Below are 25,435 nucleotides of genomic sequence, written 5' to 3' on the forward strand. Positions count from 1 at the left end.
CAAATTCTTTTTATGATACAAATATGGTGTTGATACCTAAACCAGGAAGAGTCAAAATAGAGAAAGAAAATTATAGACCAATTTCTCTAATGAATATAGATGCAAAAATTTTAAACAAAATACTAGCAAATAGATTGCAGCAACTTATCACAAGAATAATACACTATGACCAGGTAGGATTTATACCAGGAATGCAGGGTTGGTTCAATATTAGGAAAACTATCAGCATATTGAGCATATCAACACCAAAACCAACAGAAAACATATGATCATCTCAATAGATGCAGAAAAAGCTTTTGATAAAATACAACACCCATTCCTATTAAAAACACTAGAAAGTATAGGTATAAATGGAGTCTTCCTTAAAATAATACATAGCATTTATCTAAAACCTTCAGCAAGCATTATATGTAATGGGGACAGGCTAGAAGCATTTCCAATAAGATCGGGGTGAAACAAGGATGTCCATTATCACCACTGTTATTCAATATTGTACTGGAAATTTAGCTTTAGCAATAAGAGAAGAAAAAGAAATTGAAGGCATTAGAATAGGCAAAGAAGAAACAAAGCTATCACTCTTTGCAGATGACATGATGATACTTAGAGAATCCTAGAGAATCAAGTAAAAAACTACTTGAAATAATAAACAACTTTAGCAAAGTTGCAGGCTATAAAATAAACCCACATAAATCATCAGCATTTCTATATATTACCAACAAAGCCCAACAGCAAGAGATAGAAAGAGAAATCCCATTTAAACTTACTGTAGACATTATAAATATTTAGGAGTCTACCTCCGAAACAAACCCAGGAACTCTATGAACACAATTACAAAACACTTTTCACACAAAAAAATCAGATCTAAATAATTGGAAAAACATCAGTTGCTCATGGGTAGGCCAAGCTAATATAATAAAAATGACAATCGTACCTAAGCTAATTTACTTATTCAGTGCCATACCAATCAAACTACCAAAAATTATTTTATAGAGTTAGAAAAAATAATAACAAGATTCATTTGGAAAAAAAAAGGTCCAGAATATCAAAGGAACTAATGAAAAGAAATGCAGGGGAAGGTGGCCTAGCAATTCCAGATCTTAAATTGTATTATAAAGCAGCAATCATCAAAACTGCTTGGTACTGGCTAAGAAATAGGGAGTGGTCAGTGGAATAGGTTAAATATGCAAGACACAGTAGTCAATGACTATAGTAATCTATTATTTGATAAACCCAAAGACCCCAGCTTCTGGGATAAGAACCCACTCTTTGAAAAAAACTGCTGGGAAAACTGGAAAAGAGTATGGCAGAAACTAGGCATAGACCCAAATCTCACACCATATACCAAAATAAAGTCAAAATGGGTTCATGACTTAGATATAAAGGCTGATACCATAAGTAAACTGGGAGAACAAGGAATAGTTTACCTATCAGATCTATGGAGAACAGAAGAATTCATGACCAAACAGGAGATAGAGAACATTATGAAAAGCAAAATGGATAATTTTGATTACATTAAATTGAAAAGTTTTTGCACAAACAAAGCCAATGCAACTAAGATTAGAAGGAAGGTAGAAAATTGGGAAAGAATTTTTACAACCAGTCTCTCTGATAAGGCCTCATTTCTAAAAATATAGAGAATTAAGACAAATTTATAAGAACACAAGCCATTCCCCAATTGATAAATGGTCAAAGGATATGAACAGACAGTTCTCAGATGAAGAAATTAAAGCCATCTATAGTCATATGAAAAAATGCTCTAAATCGTTATTGATTAGAGAAATGCAAATCAAAACAACTCTGAGGTACCACATCACACCTATCAGATTGGCCAACATGACAAAACAGGAAAATGATAAATGTTGGAGAAGATGTGGGAAAATTGGAACACTAATACATTGTTGGTGAGTTGTGAAATGATCCAACCATTTTGGAGAACAATTTGGAACTATGCCCAAAGGACTACAAAAATGTGCATACCCTTTGATCCAGCAATAGCACTTCTAGGGCTATATCCCAAAGAGATCAAACAAATGGGAAAAGGACCCACATGTACAAAAATATTCATAGCAGCTCTTTTTGTGGTGGCAAAGAATTGGAAATTGAGAGGATGCCCATCAATGGGGAATGGCTGAGCAAGTTGTGGTATATGAATGTAATGGAATACTATTGTGCTATAAGAAATGATGAACAGGCTGACTTCAGAAAAACCTGGAAAGACTTATGGTCTGATGCTGAGTGAAGTGAGCAGAACCAAGAGACTTTGTACACAATAACAGCCACGTTGTGCAATGACTAATATTGATAAACTGAACCCTTCTCAGCATACAAGGATCTAAGACATCTCTAGAGGCCTCGGGATGGAAAATGCTGTCCACATCCAAAGAAAGAACTATGGAAGTTGAATCGCTATCATTTTTTTCTCTTCTGTTGAGTTTTGTTTCCTCTTTCTGATGGTTCCTCCTATTGGTTTTAATTTTTACTTACAACTTCACTAATATGAAAATATGTTTAATAGGAATGTAAATGTATAGCCTATATGAGATTATGTGCCTCTTGAGGAGGGTTGGGGAGGAAGGGGGAGAAAAATTTTCAACTCAAAAGCATATGGAATCATTGTTGATAAATCAAAATAAATTAATAAAATTTAAAAAAAAGAAAAAAGAAAAATAGGCAATTTTCAGAAGAAGAAATTATAAGAAATAATGAGCAGGTGGAATGGAAAGACTTATATGAACTGATGCTGAGTGAAATGAGCAGAACCAGGAGAACATTGTACACAGTAACAACCACATGGCGCAATGACTTACTTTGATAGACTTAGCTCTTCTCAGCAATGCAAGGATCTAGGACAACTCCCAAAGACTCATGATGGAAAATGCTATCCACAGCCAGAGAAAGATCTATGGAGTCTGAATGCAGATGGAAGCCTACTATATGCTCTCCTTTTCTTTTGCTGTTTTGTTTTAATGCTTCATTCTCATGGTTCCTCCCATTAGTTCTAATTCTTCTTTACATCACAACTAATGGGGAAAATATGATTAATATGAATGTATAAGTAGAGCCTATATCAGATTGTGTGTTGTATTCAGGAGGGGGAAGGAGAGAAATGGGGAGAAAATTTAAACTGAAAATCTTATGGAAGTGAATGTTGAAAACTGAAAATAAATTAATTATTTTTAAAAAATATCATAGTTCCTATCATTAAACTGACCTGTAGTATAAAATCCCACCCTATTAATTGGGGTGATGCAGGACAATATATTTGTTATTCTGGACTATGCCACAATGGATTTTTAAAATTATTATCATGTAATACAGACTCCAGAAAATCCTAAAGGAAGAGATTAAAACAATGCTCAATGGTGTTGAGTTTATGAGACATGGGGAGGGAGGAATAAAGAAGACCCCAATGAAACATCCAACACTTATTGGTATTTATTGGTCCCAGGGTATAACTGTTATCTCCACACTGCCAATGAGTTGATGTCCAAGGAGGCCTAGAAATAGGAGCCTTGTGGCAGGGTCAAGAGGATTTGGAAATTTTAAAAAGAGCATTTCACCCTGGAAAGGGGGTATGCATGCCGATAAACAGATATAGATAGATAGATAGATAGATAGATGATAGATAGATAGATAGATAAGATAGGTGAGAGATAGAAAAGAAGGGAGGAGGGGAAGAGAAGAGAAAGAGAGAGAGAGAGAGAGAGAGAGAAGAGCGAGAGAGAGAGCGCAGACATTTATGAAGCAATGGGCATACAAATAAAAGGGGAAAAAGACATTCCTTACCTCCTAATATGGAAAGACAACATAAAGAGAGAGCTGAAAAAGTGGGATGAAGAGGAGTAGTACATGCTTAGGGCCAAAGTGGAAAGATCCAGAGAGATAGGAATGGAGCTGAGCAAGAAGTAAGCACAGATATCACTGGCATTTCCTTGAAGAGTGATTCTTGGCAGGAATTCACCAATAAGAGAAAGGGGCTGCCAGAACAGAAACATCTCCAAGATGATCAGGTTGCTGGGTAAGAGGTAGAAAATCCAGAGAGTAAGGAATGAAGCTTGGAAAGTGCATGAAGCATAGATGATGTGACTGACCTTGGTGGTCCCCAAAAGCATGGAGATGCCCAGGCTAATGCAATCCAAATACCAATGTGGAACAGTGAAGTGTGAATTGACTCTGGGGTCAGAGGATCTGGTTTCAAACTCACCTCTGGAGGCCATTAACACTGTAACATTGGGCAAAGTCAGTCTTCATTTCCTCATTTGTAAAATTTTGGGGGGGACTAGAAAGTGTTTTAGGCCCCTTATAGCTTTAGATCTATGATCCTATGACTAATTTAGTGTTTAAAGGAAGAAAAGCTTATTTCACTTACAAGCACAACATTGGACATAGTAGTGTCTAAGGCCAGAAGTGGTGTCACGTCTGAAATTGATGGCACTGGGGAGGTTCGGGTTGGTGCGTATCTTGAGCTTGAGAGTTCTGAGGTATACTGGGCTAGGTCAGTTGGGTGTCCACAATGTCTGGAACCAATATGGTGAGCCTTGGGAGAGTGGAAGGCCACCAGACTGCCTAAAGAGGGTTGCACTGGCTCAGTTTGGAAATAAAGCAGTTCAAAACTCTTGTGCTGGTCAGTAATAGTTTTGGGCCCATGAGTTGCCCCTGTACTTCCAATATGGGTGAGAAAGATTATATATATACATATATATATATATGTGTGTGTGTATACATATGTGTATATATATATATACACATATACACACACACATACACACACACATACACACACACACACACACAGACTCAGTCTCAAAAAAGAGTCTAAGGCAGGATTTTAAACCAGGTATTTCTGATTCTAAGACCACTGCCCTATCTAGTTTAAGACGTGTCTGCTCCAAGTATAGCTGAAACCAGATTAAAATGTAATTTGGAAATATTTAACAAAATAAATAAAAATGCAATAGAAAACTGCAAGAAACCACAGAATAGAATAGAGTAGAATCATGTTAATATGTGGTTTTCTATATGACTGTGTCCAGCAAGGATCCTTATGTATGGGTTGATGGTCCCTATTTCTACTTGAGTTTGAAACTACTGGATTAGGTGACCTAACATCCATTCCTGAATCTGAGATTCTGGAATTCTGGCATACAATGAATGTACTCTGTGGATGCAGCAGAAGTTACTAATTTGGTGATTTCAGGATCAGTGTCATAATTTATCAGCAGCCACACGCACTTTATTCATCAGGAAGGCTTATGTAACTGTGCTGGCATGAGACTTGAACATTCCTACTACTGTACTCCCACTGAAGGCCTATATCACAATAGATTTTTCCTCCCAAAAGATAACTTTATTTGGTATCTGACTGACAACACTTTTTGACATATCTGGCCTTATCCTGCCTTATCTACTCACTTTGTATAATGTTTCCATCCTCAGCTGTATTCTCCTTTGGTTTTCTACTACTATTTCTTCTCACTGCATGCTTTGGAAATGATGCCTTTGGTGATGAAGTCAAACTGAAGGCAGTGTAGAAGTAAGGCCTAAATGAGGTGCTGGAGTCCCTCCAAAAAGGTGTGGGAAAGTGAGAATCCACATGGTGCCAAATGGACCTGTATACAACTTGGACAGGATCCAGAGATCTGAGGATGTCTGAATTTTTTTCGGCTCATCCTTCCAATGGAAATTTTCCCAAAGCAAGTTTGGAGCCCCAAAGGATAGCATTTCATCGTCACTGAACGTTTTGGCAACATTCTCCACAAATCTACGAGGAAGTTTGCTGCCATAACTGAAATCTGGAAGGTTTCTCTCATCATAAAGTTGAACTTGTGGACAATTTCGAAGTGTCAGGAGAAGCTAGGGGCTTTAGGTTATTAATAGCACCCCAGCTACACTTCATAATTGGGCCATTCAGTATGTGGGAACAAAACTACTGAATTTCAGAGTTTGGTATCTTCTGTCCACAAATGAGATTTAAGAGTTGTTAGCAATTTTAGGAGAAAATCTCCAAGAGATTTCCTGGCGCTTTAATGCTTAGGCCACTTCTAACCAAATTAATATGAAACAAATTCATATCTATGGGATTTTCAGCTTGTAAGTGTAACCATGTAACATTCAAGTTATGCATAAAATTATTGATGCTTGAGGTTATAATTTCCTCAATATTATTAGGAATTGTTAAACATGAAGAGTGAATAATTTATTGCCCTTAACATAATGAAAAGAAGTAACATGGCATAATATACAAAGATTTTGGCCTTGGAGCCGGATGTTCTGGGTTTAAGTCCTAATTCTGACACATGCTGAGTGTGTGACCCTGCACAAGTCACCTGATATCTCCAAGTTCTAGGCACCTCTTTTATGTTATAAACTGCTCACAGGATGCTGATCTATACTAGTTAGAGACATCTTCTCACTGAAAATTCCCTACACCGTTCCAATCAAAGTTCATGGAAAAGAAATGAGATAATATACTTTATAAAAAGAGGTTTGCAAATTTTAAAGGACCATAAACATGTCAGTTATTATTAGTATAGTTCTGTTCTGAAGGAATGTGGGTTGTATAAATGTCAGAAAACACTGGCTAATGTTCATTAAGGGAGGAATAAATTTGAAAATCAATGAATTATCTTTCATTTACAATTAATTAAAACTAATTGTTTCTTAAGCTAATAGGCCCTGCTTTTGTTCCAGACTGAAAACATAAACAGAATTGTAGACGATGCAAAACTATTGCAATTGCATGCAATGTTTTTCTCTCGTCTTTATCCAGTTTTCTAATTTGGCATGGATTTTACTATTTGCTGTACCAGTGATGAGATTGCAAATAGGTAACTCATCCAGAAAGTACTGCTACATCAGGAAATAGTCATCTTATCTCTGTTAGAATGCAGTCAGTTCGATTTTTTTTGTGATTCTGTTCAGTGCTCATCATCTCTCTAGCCCATCCAGCTTCCTTCTTGAAGAATGTAATCATAATATTATGGGGAGGAGACTGGAGTTAGAGTCAGGGGACCTTTTTTTGAATTCTAGTTTGGGCTATGTACTGCCCATGTGACCTTAGCAAGTAACCTAACCTATATGAGCCTTAGTTTTCTGATTTGTAACATGTGAAATTTGGACTAGTTTGCCTCTGAGGTCTCTCAGGACCTCTGGCTTTAAATCTATGATTCTATGCTATACATGGTAAAGTGCTGGAGTGGATTCAGAAAGTCCTGAGTTCAAATACAGCCTCAGACAATTAGTAGCTGTGTGACCCTGGGCAAATCACTTAAATTTTGTTTGTCTCAGTTTCTTCATTTATAAAATGGGGATAATAATAGCACCTACATCTTGGGTATGTTGTAAGAGTCAAACGAAATAACATCTATAAAGTACTTTGTAAACCTAAAATGCATTATAAATGTTACATATTGCCATTATCATTATTATTATACAACTGAGTGAAAAGAATAGTATTGGCCTCTTTTATTTCTTAACACTGATCTATTTTTTTTCCGAATTTCCAACATATTTGTTTCCATTTTTTCCTTGGCCCACTTCTAAATGGAAGCCATCAAGCATGAAGGTATATGCCATATTGATTTTTCTTTAAGATCAAGACTCGTCAAGCTCTCATAGAATTTCTCTATTTCTTCCTTCATTGTAACTGTCTTCATTATGAAAGCATTTACTTACAACTTGTCATATTTTCTGACTTAATTAAATGTGGAGTTTAACCTAGAGATAAGTCCCTTCTAACTCTAAATTTATCGTTTGTGAAGAGGAAGGTAGGTGGTGTAGTGAATATAGAATGTAGAATTAAGAAGACTTGAATTCAAATTTTGCTTATATATTTACAAGGTGTGTGACTATGGGTGAGTCACTAAACCTTTCTCAGCCTCAGTTTCCTCATCTGTAAAGTGGGGATAATAATAGCACATACGAAAAGTGCTTTGAAAACCTTTACATAAATGAAAGTATTTATTATTATCATTATTATTACTATCCTATGAATCCACTTATTTACCCCTAAAGTCTCTCAGAAATAGATAGGCATCTTTTTAACATAAATATTCTACCAATAAAGCTTTCTGATTGAGAAACATAGAATATCAAATGAGCCAATACAGAAAAAGAAATCTATAGACCAATTTCCCTAATGAATATTGATGCATAAACTTTAAATAAAATACTAGCAAAGAGATTACAGCAAAATATCACAAAGATCATACATTATGGCCAGATGGGATTTATACCAGGAATGCAGGGCTGGTCCAATATTAAGAAAACTATTAGCATAATTGACCATATCAATAACAAAATCAACAGAAATCATATGAGTATCTCAATAAATGCAGAACAAGCCTATGACAAAATGCAGCACCTATTCCTATTAGAAACACTGGAGAGCATAGGAATAAATGGTTCTTAACTTAAAATGATAAGTAATATTTATCTAAAACTGTTAGCTAGCATTATCTGTAATGGGGATAAGCTAGAAGCAAGGATGCCCATTATCACCTCTGTTATTAATATTGTACTAGAAATGTTAGCTATAGGAATAAGAGAAGAAAACAAAATTAAAGGAATTAGAATAGGCAATGAGGAAATAAAACTATCACTCTTTGCAGATGATATGATGTTATACTTAGAAAATCCTAAAAAAAACAATAAAAAAATGGCTTGGAATTATTAACAACTTCAGCAAAGTTGCAGGATATAAAATACAACCTCATAAATCATTAGCAATTCTATATATTACCAACAAAGTCCAGCAGCAAGAGATAGAAAGAGAAATTCCATTTAAAATAACTATAAACATTATAAAATACTTGGGATTCTACCTAACAAGACAGACCCAGGAACTATATGAATACAACTATAAAACCCTTTTCACACAAATAAAGTCAGATCTAAACAATTTGAAAAATATTAATTTCTCATGGGTAGGCCAAGCCAATATAATAAAAATGACAGTTTAACCTAAATTATTCTACTTATTCAGTGCCATATCAGTCAAACTATCAAAAATTACTTTACTGAGCTAGAAAAAATGACATTCATCTGGAAGAATAAAAGTTCAAGAATACCAAGGGAATCAATGAAAAAAAATGCAAAAAGAAGGTAGCCTAGCCCTACCAGATCTCAAACCGTATTATAAAGTGCTAATTATCAAAACTATGTGGCATTGGCTAAGAAATAGTATAGTGGATCAGTGGAACAGTTCAAATTACATTATAGTAAAAGACCATAGTAACCTAGTATATGATAAACCCAAAGATCCAAAGTTTTGGAACAAAAACTCATTATTTGACAAAAACTGCTGTGAAAACTGAAAAACGGTATGGCAGAAATTAGGTACAGACCAACATCTCACACCATATACCAAGATATGGTCAAAATGAGCACACAATTTATACCTAAAATATGATACCATAAGCAAATTAAGAGAGTATGAAATAGTTTATCTCTCAGATTTTTGGATAAGGGAAGAGTTTAGGACCAAAGAAGATATATAGAGCATTACAAAATAGATAAAATAGATTATTTTGATTATGTAAAATTGTTTTTTGCACAAACAAAACCAATGCAACCAAAATTATAAGGATAGCAGAATACTGAAAAAATATGTGCAATAAGTACCTCTGCTAAAGGCTTCATTTCTCAAATGTATAGAGAACTGAGTCGAAATTTATAAAAACATAAATCATTCCTCAATTGATAAATGTTCAGAGACTATGAATAGGCAGTTTTCAGACAAAGAAATCAAAGTTGTCTATAGTCATATGAAAAAATGCTTTAAATCACTATTGATTAGAGAAATCCAAATTAAAACAACTCTAAGGTACCATCTCACAATTATGAGAGTGGCTAATATGACAAAAAAGGAAAATGTTGGATGTTGGAGGTAATGTGGGAAAGCTAGAACACTAATGTACTGTTGGTTGAATTGTGAACTGATCTAACCGTTCTAGAGAGTAATTTGGAGATATGCCCAAAGGGCTATAAAACTGTACATATGAACCAAGCAATACCACCACTAGATCCATATCCCTAATAGATCAAAGAAAAAGGAAAAGGACCTACATGTACAAAAACATTTACAGCAGCTCTTTTTGTGGTTGCCAAGAATTGGAAATTGAGTGGTGCCCATCAATTGGGAAATGGCTAAACAATTTGTAGTACATGAATGTAATGGAATACTATTGTTCCATAAGAAATAATGAGCTGAAGGATTTCAGAAAAACCTGGAAAGGCTTACATACGTTGATACTGAGGGAAGTGAGCAGAATCAGGAGAACATTGTATATAGTAACAGCAACATAGTGTGATGAACAACTTTGATAGACATAGCTCTTCTCAGTACAGTGATCTAAAACAATTCCAAAAGACTCATGATGGAAAATGCTATCCACATCCAGAGAAATAACTATGGAGTCTGAATGCAAATTGAAGCATGTTATTTTGTTTTCTTTCTCATGGCTTTCCCCCTTTATTCTGATTCTTCTTTCACAATATGACTAATGTGGAAATATTTTAATATGATTGTACAAGTATAGCCTATGTCAGATTCCATGCTGTCTTAGGGAGGGGGAGGGGAGGGAAAGAGAAAAAAATTTGGAACTCAAAATCTCATAAAAATGAATGTTGAAAACTAAAAAAAACTGACTTTAAAAAGAGAAAAGGACCTATTTGTACAAAAATCTTTATAGCAGCTTTTTTGTGGTGGCTAAGAATTAGAAATCAAAGGGATACCCATCAATTGTAGAATGGCTAAACAAACTGTGCTGTATGATTGTAATGGAATATTATTGCTCTGTAAAAAATGACAAGCAGGATAATTTCAGAAAAGCCTGAAAAAACTTACATGAACTGATGTATACTGAACTGAACAGAACCAGAATATTTTACATAGTAACAGCAATATTGTGTGATGAAGAGCTGTGAATAACTTAGTTATTCTCAGCAATACAATGATCCAAGAAAATCCTGAAGGACTAAGGAGAAAGCATACTATCTGCCTCCAGAGAAAGAACTGATATTGATTGAATACAGACTGAAGCATGCAATTTTTCACTTTCTTTCTTTTTATTTTGTTTGAGTCTTCTTGTACAGAATGACTAATATGGAAACGTTTTACATAATTGCACATGTGTAACCTGTATCTGATTGATTACCATCTCAGAGAGGAAGGGAAGGAGGGAGAGATAGAATTTAGAACTCAAAACTTTAAACAAAAATGTTTAAAAAATTTAAAAAAAGAAGAGAAAGTTTAAAGAGCCCAGGAAGCTATCGACACACATTTGGAGGATTGTCATGGGGAAATGTGATTAGACTTTTTCTGATGGTCCTAAACTCTACTCAGATACTGCCTTGTGCATACAACCTCTCCTTGTCTCTCTCAGGTTGCCCCACACAAATTACCTAGTACTTATTTTCTGTGCAGTTAGATATATTTTCTCCTTCCTTCTGACAGAATTTATGCTCATTGAGAGCAATGACCATCTGTTGTTGTCTTATTATTCTTAGCACCTAGCACAGTGTGCCTGGCACCTACTAGATGTGTAATAAACTGTTATTGATAGAAAGGTAGTGGAATTAAGTACATGTGAGAGAAGTTTATTAGGCCTAATAAAAAGATAAAACTTCTTGGCCATTAGATTCATCCAAAGGTTGAATTGAATTCCTTGGGCTTTCTGTAGTTTTGGATACCTGACCATCTGGCCCCTTTTCCCGCTCCCCCTTCCCTCACCCCCGCCCCCGCCTCTAGGTAGGGAATACTCTTTCATCACTTGGATTTGAAAGCACCATACACCGCTCGTTCTACTCTTATCCCTAATTACTCTGTCTCCTTCCTTCACTGACTCCTCTTCTTCCCAGCTCTTCCAAGAGATTGCTCCTCAAGGTTCTATCCTTCATTTTCTTCTCTCTACATTCTCTTCATTTACAATCTCATCCACTACCACTGCTTCACCTACCACTTATATGAAGATGATTAATACATCTTTTGATGTCTTTCTGAGTTCCAAGGCATTCCTCCTGTTGCCTACAGAAATCTCCACCTGGATTTCCCATTGTCATCTGAAACTTAGCATGTCCAAACCTGAGTTTATCAGTTTTCTCCCTTCACTTCCTTTTTACTTCACTGTTTCTTTTTTGTAGCACAACTACTGCTCAGTCATCCATGTTCAAAGCATTTGGGTTAGCTCTGAATCTTCCCTCTCCCTTCTTTCCAGTACCCTTGCTTCCATTTGCAACTTCTTCCTTTCTACTTTCCCTAATTTCACCTCCCCAATATATCTGGCATCCATTCAGAGTTCTCCATTTGCAGTCTAGTCACTCTAGTGCAGATCTTCATTTCTACCTTCAGGGTTTTATTATATTTATATTACATTATATATTATATTGATATTACAATAGTCTTCTTAGAGGTGTTCCTGTCTCTGTTCTTTCCTCTCTAGTATATCTTTCATAGCTCTACCATGATCTTTCTTATACACAGATCTAATCATGTCACTCTTTTGTTTCCAAACTTTAGGGACTGCATATTATTTTCTCTGTGCATTCAGACTCCATAGACTGACATTCAATGTCTTTCCCAAGATGATATCACCCTACTTTGACAGCCTTTTCCTATTGTTTCTCCCTGTGCACCCTGTGCTCCAATTGAACAGGACTGTTCTTTGTCTCTGAATCCTCATTCTAGAATGTAAGCTTCTTGAGGGCAGAAACACATCTTACTTATCTAAACTTTATAGTTGTCAGAACCTAATATCATGCTCTGCAGAAGGTAGGTGCTTTATAAGTATTCCTTTTTGTTGTTTCAAGATCAAATCATAGACCAAGAGATGTGTTACTAGAAGGAACTTTTAGAGACTGTTCTAGTCCAACTCCACCAATTTATAGGTGAGGAAACCATGGCCCAGAGATTCAAAGTAACTTGGCCAAAGTCACAGCAATAGTAAATGGCAGAGGCAGGATTCTAACCCAGGGCCCCAGACTTCACAGCCAGTATGCTTTCCACCATATCTCTCTGCTGTTGCTCTTTAGACTGCTGTTCTATGTAGATTTTGGCTTTGTCCCTATTCCTCAGAGACAAAGGCTAATGGAACATGATTTTCAGAGACCCATGCACTGCTTTACAGTCTCCCAGCCAACTTGGTTCCATAATGACTGAAGGGATTTTTATGTGTTCCTTCTCTTGGGGATAGAGCTATTTGTACTTTGAAACAAAACACGGAGACGGTTCAGATGCTCAACTCTGACATTCTGTGGCTGAAATTAATGCATATGTCTTTGCTAAACACTAGCTCCCCAAAGAAAAGCTGAGCTCTAATTATGTCTAAAGCAAGTCCAAGCCTGGGTTATTTACAGTTTAGAAACAGGTATTTTGGACAATTTAAAATATGTCACACACTCAAAACTTGGATCCTAAAGGAATTTCTCCCCCCAAACCCACAAGCAATATGGCTTTGGTTAGAAAGAGGAGGAAAGGTCAGACAAAAACAGGGTTGACATGAGCCATTTTAATATTCAGAATGCACTGGCTTCCTTTCTGGTTGTTTTTAATATACTTCTTTCTTGTGCCTCTTTCATTTCCTGTTGTCATTTGAAACAGAGACTCCCTGATACCCCAATTAAAAACAATGTTTAGCCTGAAACAGAACATTCCTGGAATCTCCTGGTTTAATCTGTTGCTAGGATTGTGGAGCTATGTGCCTCTTTGGAGATATCTGCGTGGCCTTGGGCAAGTCACTTAATCTCTATGGACTTCAGTTTCCTCCTCTGTAAAATGAGGGGTCTGCACTAGTTTTCTTCTGAAGTCCTTTCCAGCTCCAAATCCTATGAGCCTATGATCTTATTCAATCCTGTCATTTTACCAGTAAGAAAATTGAGACCCAAAAGGTAAAAAAAAAAAATGATTTATCCAGGGTCATTAGTCATTTACCCAGGTGAGGAAATGGGACTTGTATTCATGACTCACAATGTTGAGATCTCTTTCCAAATATTGAAGTGCGAGTTTCCTGGAGAGAAGATTAATTTAGTTATCACTATTGCTCATTTGAAAATCTGTCTCTATTTCCTGAACTTTGCTTGTCCAATGAGCCTAGAAATTAAGAGGAAAGTACAAAGTTTTGCCTTAGTTATAATGTCTCAACTCCTGGGACACTGGATGACCTGAAAGCATGAGACACAGAACAGATTTCCAGCCGGTCAAAAATCTGTGTTTATGAGGCCTATTTTTTACACTTCCTAGGCTTCAGTTCTGTACACATTTAAAAAAATCAATGTTTATAGACCATTAACATATATAAAATGCTAAGAAAAAATTGCAGTGATGTGTTTCTGAAAGCACAGGGGAAGGATATTCTGTTAATGTGTCCATAAAGGCTTCTTATGAGAAATCAACAGAAGTTTGTGTTAATGCATGTCCATTCTAGGGCTTGGTGTGCACTGGAACTTGTGGTTAGGTAACAACAAAGAGTTATCTGGAAATTACTCCCATCTCTCTCTTTGACTTAGCCTTATGCTGGTGGCAAGATGTGTATTTCATCATTCTGAAGGTTCCCCAAAATGTTAGGCTGAAAGCATTGGACCCAAGAGCAAACTTCTGAGTGGACAATGCTATTGCAGAGTCCACTGTCTCTCTTAGTAGCCTTAGTTTGTGTTGTTTTGTCTCTGAATGTAGGATGTCAGCTGGTTTTTGACTTGAATCAAAACAGTAAAAAAATGAGATTTGGATTACAAATGTAAAACTGGAAAAAAACTCAAAGGTGACTTACCCAATTATCTCATTTTATAGAGGAGAAAAAGTGACATTAAGATAAGTGAAATGACTTTTCCAAGGCCAAACAGATGAAAAGTAAAAAAGCTGGGATTCAGATCTTCAGATTCCAAGTGCAGGAATCCTTCCACAGTTCCAGGCTGACTCCCTAGACTAATGATGCCTGTAGGATATGCCAACTGAGATATTGTTAGTTTTAACTCCAACTTAGAATTTGTTCTGAGATGTGTATATTTAATTATAAAGCCATCTCATCCAAAACCAAACACTCTGAACTGGTGGATATGGAGGAAATATTTACACAATTCACCAATCATGCTGAGGATGAGAAGGAGATATACCAGGTAATAGAGAGTTTGAATGTACAAATGTTCCTGATTTCCTCCAACAAATAAATCACTAGTTTTGTGCAGAGCCCGGGTGGCTCAGCAATACTTTGATAAGTCTCACTCAGGATCAGCCCCATTTCCTACAAAAAGGTTTTTCTGGTTGCCTGTGGATAGATACAGTATCTAGCAGAAGAAGTGACATCATTTCTATCCCTCAGTTGTCAAGAATTTCTCCAAATTTAGTCAGAGTTAATAAATCACCATTTTAAGAATGCCTCTGCATTTCAAGCATTCACGGACTATACTCCCCAAACTCCTAGTGAGAGATTAATATGAACTTTTATTGCATCCTGTCTCAAGTCTTATTATTCCTGACTTTCCCTCCAGTGGGTACAATTGAGCCAAAGCTGAATTAATGGGAAAGTCTGTACCAAGAAGTTTCCAAGTGTATTTCTATTGTATCAAATGCAGGATTTTCGAGTTGGGAGAGACTGTAGAGGTCACCTGGCCCACTCACCTAGAAAACACATGAATTCCCCATGTCTCTAAAACACCTGACTTTCTTTAACAACAGGAAAGGACAGAACTCACAGTTTTAACAGAGTGGGCAAGAAATAAAGTTTTTGCTTACCAATGGTAGGAGTAGAAGAAAAGTTCATTCATCCTTATAATCAAAGAAAAATATCCAATACAGTCCTTGAGGATTAGGTGTGAAGTGCTAAAGATTCAAGGCCTGAGCCTTTAACTAGCTTTTCACAGTGTCTGATCCAAGGAGAGTTCTGATATTCTTTATGCTGGGCAGACTTCACTGGAATAATGTGTTCAGTTCTGAGCACAACATTTTAGTAACCCAAATGAGATCCAGAAGAGGGTCACTAGAATGATGAGGCTATATATGACACTTCTTGCTGTTTATCCTTTATTCTTGAAGAGGACCATGACATCAGGGAGATGATACCATGACTTGCAAGTGAATTGGATGTCAGTGAGGAAGGGCCATGCAAAGTAACCAGCCTCACTTTCTCCACCGAAGCCACCTGAGTCCAGTGGCCAAATATAGATCAAGATGAGTGGAGATAGCCCTGGATTATGGTAGTGCTATATTAGGAACAGTTGGAAGAACTGTTCAGCCTGTGGAAGAAAAGGTTTGGTGGAAGGGCATGAGAGTTGCCTTTATGTATTCAAAAGGGTGTCATGTAGAAGAGAGATCTGATTTGCTCTGTTTGATCTCAGAGGGCAAAACTAGGGAAAATTGGTGTTGGCTACCAAGAGGCAGATGTTGGCTTGATGGAAGAAAAAAACTTTCTAACAATGAAAGCTATCCAAGAGTATAATAAATTGCCTGAGTATATAGTGAGTTCCCTGTTACTGAAGTCTGTAAGTGAAGGCTGAATGATACTTTGAGTACATAGGACATTGAATTCTGTTTTTAGCTTTGAATGGGCTCCTGAGGTCCTTTACAATTCTGAGATTCTGTGATTCTGAATATGTGGTAATTTTTAATAACATTTGGCATTGCGGTCTAGTAAATGTTGAACTTAGTGTCAGGAAGATATGGGTTCAAACCCCACCTCAGATATTTATTAACTCTGTGATCCTGGGCAAGTAACTTAACTACTCTGGACCTCAGTTTCTTCATATGTAAAATGAGGAGGTTATGTTAGGAGGTTTTACAAAGCTTCTAAGGTCCCTTCTAACCCTAAATCTATGACCCTACTATTTGATGACGGTGATTGTGTTTGTTAACATAATTTATTGAGTGTGCATTAAATGTATGACACTGTCAAGAAGTACTGTCAATTCAAAATACAAAAAAAAAAAATAATAATAACATGCCTGTCTTTGTCGGACTTCAAATTTAAACAAGATGTGGTTTGCCATTTGAAATGTACACTTTTTTTTGAAGTCCAGAACCCTTGTGGCTTTTAATCTGGGTGTAGGGGGCAGGTGGACGGGGGTAGGAAGGAAGGTAGGGTTGAGGGGTTAGGCATCCTCCTCCTTCCTGGGTATTTCCTGGTCTCCTCAGCTCAGGGTGATTGCGGTGGAGCAGAACGGTCACACCATCTCTGGACAACTCCTAGGGTTTGGCTCCCCAGCTCATGATCCCAGGGCTTTCGGATAGCTTCATTGGCTTCTATCCGGATCTGAACCTCGGCCCCGGCTGTCTCATCTGACGCCCCCGGCAGGTCTGAGTGCGCCTTTTCCGGGTTGGATTTGAAGGCCGGCAGGCACGGCACGTCCAGAGCCACGGCTTCTACTGGCAGCAGCTGCACGGAGGCATTGGCATTCACTCTAACAGAGTCACCACTGCTCGGTGGTGGTGCCATTTTCGGCGTGCACGGTTCCCACACCGGGCTTCAGCACCTGCAGGGAGGGGACGTGGGCGGCAGACCCCACTCTGGGTAGGGACATCCACCTGCTTCAAATCGGCCTCACTGAAATAAACCTACGTCGGGGAGGCGAAGGTGAAGGACATGTGGCCGGGGGCGGCGGCCCCGGGAGTAGGGGGCCTCGCTTAGGCATGGGCCGGAGGGGCCAGGACCCAGGCTGGGCGCAGCAGGTTGGGACCGCAGCGGCGGAGCAGGGTGGTGGGCAGCCTGGTGGCGGCGGTAGCCAGTCTGGGTAGCGGGAGCAGGAGAACCTGCTGGCCAAGGACGGAGAGGTAACTAAAATGGACTTCTTTCTCACCTCTTGGACTCCTTTGCTATTTATTTGTTCCAGTCCTACTTTTCCCAACTTCTTTGTGAGGTTTTCTTGGCATAGAGACAGGAGTGGTTGGCCACATCCTTCTCCAGCCCATTTTACAGATGAAGAAATGGGGGCAAACAGGGTTAAGTGACTTGCCTAGGGTTTCTTAGGCTGGATTTGAACTCAAGTCTTCCTGAGTCCAGGTCTAGACCACCTGGCTGCTCCTTTAGCTTCCTTAGAAGCATAGTTTCTCTGTAAGTCCTTTACTGACCATTCTTAACCAGTTGTTTACACTTTTCTCCTGAAATTGCTTCATATTACTTTGCACTCACTAATCTATGGATACCTTATGTCATAGGTAAGCTTCTTGAGGGCAGGGACATTTCATTTTTTGTTTTTACATGTTCGTCATCCACCAAGATGCACAATAGAACTCAATTCTCCTCAGGCACAAGTGAATGACAGCTTTAACAAATGGATATAGGCAGGCCCCTTGCTGTGTCTGGGAGACAGAAGAGCTCCTTCAGTTTGGCAAATTCCTAACGTGTAGGCAGAGGTTGGGCTCTCTACTTAATCTTTACATACTTCTCTGTCTTTAGTTAGCCCCTGTCCCCATGTGGTTAAGGCAAAATTCAGCTTACTGGAGATGTTGGGTAATGAAACAACAGGTTACACCACAGTGTCTGTGTAGACAGACTTGGGAGAAGTTGGAGAAAGAACTGACTTTTTCTTGGGATTTCCTTCAACCTAGGCCATTCAGTCAGTAAGCATTTTTAAGTGGCTACTGTGTTCCAGGAACTGCACCAAGTGCCAGGGATGCAAAGAAACACAAAAGATAGTCCTTTCCCTCAATGAGCTCACAATCTAATACAACAATGTACAACTAAGCTATCGGTAAGATAAATAGGAAATAATCAATAGAAGGAAGGCATTATAAATAAAAAAGGATTACAAAAGGCTTTCAGTAAAAGGTGAGATTTTAGCCAAATAATTGAATCCATTTGAGTCCATATTTTCCAGTCTCATGTGCAACTGTTTTTTATTATGCTATATTATTGAATTGTTTGTTTTATTCCATAAATTAAAAATAAAATAAAGTAATATAGTTTAAAAAATAAACAAACAAATTATGGGATCTAGTCTCAGACAGTGGCTTTGATTTAATCAAAAATGGTATACAGGCCCTGTTCACATTCAGGCCTAGCTGTTTGATTGCAATAAAAAGAAAAATGTTTCTGGTTTGTTTTTTTTTTCACCCAGCTGAGGCACCAGAATAAAAACAGGCATGGTTTCAACCCCGCCCTTGCATAATCTTCAAATATTTGAAAAGAAGTGGGAGAAGGTATAAGGGAGAATATTCTTTGTGGCTTCATTAGTCAGTTCCTGGAAGCTGCAAGGGGGTAGATATTGACCCAGTATGTCCTAACATTCCCAAAAATGAAAGGGGTAAGTTCAGGAACAGTGAGTTCCATGTTCCTAGAGTTGTTCAAATCGAGAATTAGTATGTATTCCAATGAACTGTCAGGAGCCAACCAGGGATTAAACCTCAGTGTTCTTTCTGGGATAGCACATTACTTCTAGATCACTATGTCAAACTTACATCGAAATGGAGACCACCAGTTTATATCCCTGCAGGACGCGTGCAGGCTGCATGTTGACATCATTTTAGATGTAACGTTATCTATGCTTTTTTAATTTTTATTTATTTTGCTAAATATTTATAATTTATTTATTTATTTATTTTTATATATTTATATTTTAATCTTGTTTGGGCCACACTTGGGAGCATTGTAGTCTCCATGTGGTCTGTGGACCACATGCTTGACACTTTTGATGGCTCTGATAATTGATTCATCTGTTAACAGTTGTGAAGCAACCTGTGTGAGTCCTCTGCAGACCAAGGAGTCTCATATCCCACTATGTGGTATGGCTCCTAAACAGAAAGCTCTCTAAGCATTCAACGGCTTAGGAAGAAGAGCAAAAATTATAATTTGTTACTAGGCTTCAGGTGGATCATGGGGATATAATTCTCCCTCTACTGTCACCATAATTAAGTCACTGGAGGGACTGGACATTTCTGGCTGTTTGCCAAGACTGGCATGAGACTAGAGGAGTGTGTCTTTTACACATGCTCCAGATTTCCAATGGTTCTAGTCTTAGGGAACTGGATATTACTTTGATGAAGTGAGAGCTACAATCCAATAATTTTTTAAAAATGTCAAAATCAACAAATGGCAGGAAAAATCAGTCTGAATAGAATGAAAAAGCAGGTGAATTTGAGTCACTATGCCCACAGCAGGACAGTGTGCATCCTCAGCTCCCCATCTATCTATGCATTAACCTTTGACATTTATTATCAAGCCAAACAAATCTTCTTAGCATCAACAATTCAAACAGTGCCCTTGTCAGCAGCATCTTTCACCTCCTATTGTTTGTCCAACCCACTTGACATAACTATCACCAGGTTCATACTGAACAAGGGGAATTTTCAACTGGTATGGGAAAGCACCTATCAATCCTGTCATGAAAAAGAGATGCTATTCCCTAGGAAGCATTGCCAAAAGAATGAAAAAAGGCGATCCTTCCCATCTCTGGAATTTTTCCACAGATCATAAGGAATAGGCAAAGATGGCTGATTTTCTCAAGTTTTCAGAGACTCCATCAAACAGCCCTTTAGAGTATTTATTGAACATAAAGCAAGATTACAATAGTAGATAGTGTTGGAATTGGAGCCAGGAAGAGCTGCCTCAGATACCTACTGGCTGTGTGATCCTGGGCAAGTCACTTACATCTCTGAGCTTTATTTTCTTCATTTACAAAATGAGGGCTTAGGACTAAAGCATCTCCAAAAGCCTTTGACCTTATGATGTGGTACTGTGAGTTGGGGAATAGATTATTACAGTATATAGATTTAAAGCTAGAAGGGACATTAGAGGTCATCTGATTATAGCCCTTGGGCATGCCCTATCTCACAAGGGTACCTCCTGTGGATGGAAGCAACTTGTGCATCAGCTCCCACACAGTACCAGAACTTGTGAGCCCTGACCAGTGTATTTATTTTCAGCAGCTACATGGAAGACATACTAGTTCAGAACAAAAGATGTTTAACCAAATAGCATTGCAAATGAAGTAACAAGGAAAGATTCCCAAATTCACATATGGGATAAAATTTTACCGAGATTACCATCCCACCAGTGGGGAGAGGCAGGCATGACAAGAACACACAACACCAGGGAACTCACCTTGAGGGTAGTTATGTAGAAAATACATATGGCCAATGAAAATGCTAGGAGGTATTATGTCAGGAACTCTTATAGCCAAAGACATATGACAGAGGTGAGGTAGATGTGTGTCCAGGCCAGGATACACGAGTGTCTAGAGTAACTCAAACCTCCAATGCTGCAGGGCCGCCAATATTCTCTGTTGATATTAAAACACTTTTCTTTGATGTTGTCCACTAGGTATGTCATCTTTGTTAGATGGCATGTGTCTGCTGAGGACCATGTCTACTGGTAATAGGAGCAGACAACTAGTTAGAGGACCTTTTGCTGAAACTAGAGGCAGCTGATGCTAATTGGCAACTCTATTGTCCTTTCACAGACGTGGGTTGCAGTTCCGGGGTAGAAAGGAGCACTTGTGATCAGCCGTAAGGAAACAGGGGCCATGGTCATAGTTCCAAGGCAGAGAGGAGCACTAGTGCTTGTGGCTATAGGAGTTCAAGGGACCTGGGCACAGTTCCAGGAGCTAGCACCCACAACTGTAGGGAGCGGGGACCACAGCATAGACAAGGAGAGCAGTGACTGCTAGTCACTGTTAGCCTCATGTTCCCTGAGAATTTCTCTTCTACTTCCTCTTGGATTTAAGTTTGTCAGGGCCGTTTACTACCCCTCTTCTAAAAATGCCCAGGTCTCCTTCATCTTCATATGATCCTCTTAAACTATCGTTGTTAACTTTGGAGAAAGCAGTTTCAGTTGAGGAATTAAGTCAGAGGTGAGATTGCAAAGTGTTGAGAAGGAACAAAAGGATAAAATATGGAGGCACCAAATATAACTGGCTTTTTTTAAGTGTTTAGCTTTGGGGAAAAAAAAGGAGATAGGATGATAGTCAGTTTAAAAATTTATTTTCATCAGTGCCTTCTTGAGCCTCTTTTACCAATTCTGTTTTTAAGGTATTCTTTTCTTCATTATTTTTTGTGCCCCTTTTACCAAGCTGCTAATTTTCTTTTCATAATTTTCTTTCAGCACTCACATTTCTTTTCCCATTTTTCCTCTATCATTCTTATCTCTTTCTTTAACAAGAGTTAACAATTCCTGAAAGACCAGGAATTTTTTTTTGGTCTTATTCCAGTTAACATTTTTCTTTGAGGCTTTGTTTGTAGCTGTTTACATATTGTTGTCTTGCGTCTTGGTCTTCCCTCACACTGTAGTAGATTTTTATGGTGAAGTTCTTTTTTAGTTATTTGCTTATTTTTCTATTCCATTTCTTGACTTTGAATGTTTTGTTAAAATTTGATTCTGTTCACGTGGGGATGGGGAAGCACTGTCCCAAGCTTCAGACTTTTTTTTTGCATTGCTGTTTTTAGAGCTAGTTCTGGAGGTCCACATGTTTTTGATGATTCCAAGGAGGTGTGATATAAGTGGAGGTGTGGTCACTGCTTTCCTTGTCTATGCTGTGGTCTGTACCCAGAAGGGGCCCCTACTCCCCTACAGCTGTGGGTGCTAGCTCCTGGAACTGTGCCCAGGTCCCTTGAACTCCTATAGCCACAAGCACTAGTGCTCCTCTCTGCCTTGGAACTATGACCATGGCCCCTGTTTCCTTGTGGCTGATCACAAGTGCTCCTTTCTACCCTGGAACTGCAACCCACGTCTGTGAAAGGACAATAGAGTTGCTAATTAGCATCAGCTGCCTCTAGTTTCAGCAAAAGGTCCTCTGTATTTTCTTATTATATATATATATATATATATATATATATATATACGTATATATATGTATATATATGTATATATATATATGTGTATATATGTATGTATATATATGTATATATATATGTGTATATATATGTATATATATATGTATATATATATGTATATATATGTATATTATACGTATATATATATATAAATTTATTTATTTTTAGTTTTCAACATTCACTTCCACAAGTTTTTGAGTTCCAAATTTTCACCCCACTCCCCCCCCCACCCAAGATGACATGCATTCTGAATATCCCTTCCCCTAGTCTGTCCTCTCTTCTATCTCTCCCCCTTCTCTTATCCCTTCCCCTTCTATTTTCCTGTAGGGCAGGATAGACTTCTGTACCCCATTTCCTGTATTTCTTATTTCCCAGTAGCATGTGAAAACAATTTCGTTTCCCTGGCATTATGTATGTTTTTAAAAATGTTAGGTTTCAAATTTTCTCTCTCCTCCCTCCTCCCACCACCACCCTCATTGAAAAGGCAAGCAACTCAATATAGGTTGTACATGTGTAGTTATGCAAAACACTTCCATAGCAGACATGTTGTGAAAAACTAACTCTATTTCCCTTAATCCTATCCTGCCCTCCCATTTGTTCTATTCTTTCTTTTGACCCTGTCCCTCCTCAGAAGTATTTACTTCTGATTACCCCTTTTCCCAATCTGCCCTCCTCTCTATCATCCCCCTGCTCTCTTGTCCCCTTCTCCCCCTATTTTCCTGTAGGGTAAGACAGATTTCCATACCCAATTGAATGTGTATGTTATTCCCTCCTTAAGCCAAATCCTATGAGAATAAGATTCACTCATTCCCTCTCACCTTCCCCTGTTTCCCCTCCACTGTAAGAGACTTTTCTTTTTTTTTTTTTTGTGAGATAATTTACCCCATTCTACCTCTCCCTTTTTCTTCTCTGAGTATAATCCTCTCTCATCCCTTAATTTTATTCTCCACATATTACCCCTTAATCTTCAACTCACCCTGTGCCCTCTATCTATCTACATATACATACATATAATTTTTTTCCTCAACTACCCTAATACTGACAAAGTCTCATGAGTTATAAATATCATCTTTCCATGCAGGAATGTAAACAGTTCAATCTTAATAAGTCTCTTATGATTTCTCTTTCCTGTTTACCTCTTCATGTTCCACTGAGTCCTGTATTTGAAAGTCAAATTTTCAGCTCTGGTCTTTTCATCAGGAATGCTTGAAAGTCCTCTATTTCACTGAATGACCATTTTTTCCCCTGAAGGATTATACTCAGTTTTGCTGGGTAGGTGATTCTTGGTTGTAATCCTATCTCCTTTGCCCTCCGGAATATTATATTCCATGCCCTGTGGTCCTTTAATGTAGAAGCTGCTAAATCTTGTGTTATCCTGATTGTGTTTCCACAGTACTTGAATTGTTTCCTTCTGGCAGCTTGTAATATTTTCTCCTTGACCTGGGAACTCTGGAATTTGGCTACAACATTCCTAGGAGTTTTCCTTTGGGGATCTCTTTCAGGAGGAGATCTGTGGATTCTTTCAATTTCTATTTTGCCCTCTGGTTCTAATATATCAGGGCAGTTTTCCTTGATAATTTCTTGAAAGATGATGTCTAGGCTCTTTTTTTGATCATGGCTTTCAGATAGTCCAATAATTTTTAAATTCTCTCTCCTGGATCTATTTTCCAGGTCAGTTGTTTTTCCAATGAGATATTTCACATTGTTTTCTAATTTTTCATTCTTTTGGATTTGTTTTACAGTGTCTTGATTTCTCATAAAGTCACTGTCTTCCAATTGCTCTATTCTAATTTTTAAGGAAGTATTTTCTTCAGTAATCTTTTGGACTTCCTTTTCCATTTGGCCAATTTTTCTTTTTAGGGCATTTTTCTCCTCATTGGCTTTTTGGACCTCTTTTGCCATTTGGGTTAGGCTTTTTTTAAGGTGTTATTTTCTTCAGTATTTTTTTGGGTCTCCTTTAGCAAGCTGTTGACTTGTTTTTCATGATTTTCTTGCATCACTCTCATTTCTCTTCCCAGTTTTTCCTCTACTTCCCTTACTTGCTTCTCAAAATCCCTTTTGAGCTCTTCCAAGGCCTGGGACTGATTCATATTTTTCTTGGAGGCTTTGGATGTAGGAGCTTTGACTTTGTTGTCTTCTTCTGGTTGTATATTTTGATCTTCTTTTTCACCAAAGTAAGATAATATAGTCTGACTCTTTTTGCACTGCTTGCTCATGATCCCAGCCAATTACTTGAGTTTTAAACTCTTTGTTAAGGTAAGAGTCTGCTTCCAATGTGGAGAGTGTACTGTCCCAAGCTTCAGGGGTTTGTATAGCTGTTTTCAGAGATACTTGTAGGGACCTGTAAATTTTCAGTTCTTCCAAGGTGGTATGATAAGGGGCGAGGTGTTTACTCCTTTCCTGGCCTGTGACCACAAGTATTCCTTTCTGTCCTGTAACTGTGAGGAGGGGTTCTCTCCACAGCCACTACAAGCTCCACCACCAGGCTCCTCCTCACCCCAGCACTGCCCAGAACTGTGACCCAGATCCACACGGGCAAAGCAAGAGATTCCTGCCTCAGCACTGGCAAAGAGATCCCTGCAATCCCTCTCTGATCAGCCACTGGATTCCCCCTTAGTCTGTAGGCCGGAAGCTCGGGAAGCAGCGGCCCCCTCCCACCCCGGCCAGGCTGTTGGGAAATGGAGC

At 38.1% G+C, this 25,435-nt stretch overlaps 1 pseudogene; it reads right to left on the reverse strand.

The window, feature by feature from the left end:
- Nucleotides 1-17,120: 17,120 nt before the first annotated feature.
- On the reverse strand, nt 17,121-19,434 carry LOC110213956 (ATP synthase F(1) complex subunit delta, mitochondrial pseudogene; annotated as a pseudogene).
- Nucleotides 19,435-25,435: the final 6,001 nt, after the last annotated feature.

Source organism: Phascolarctos cinereus, unplaced genomic scaffold, assembly GCF_003287225.1.
Source record: "Phascolarctos cinereus isolate Bilbo 61053 unplaced genomic scaffold, phaCin_HiC Scaffold_3;HRSCAF=262, whole genome shotgun sequence".
NCBI classification, from domain to species: domain Eukaryota; kingdom Metazoa; phylum Chordata; class Mammalia; order Diprotodontia; family Phascolarctidae; genus Phascolarctos; species Phascolarctos cinereus.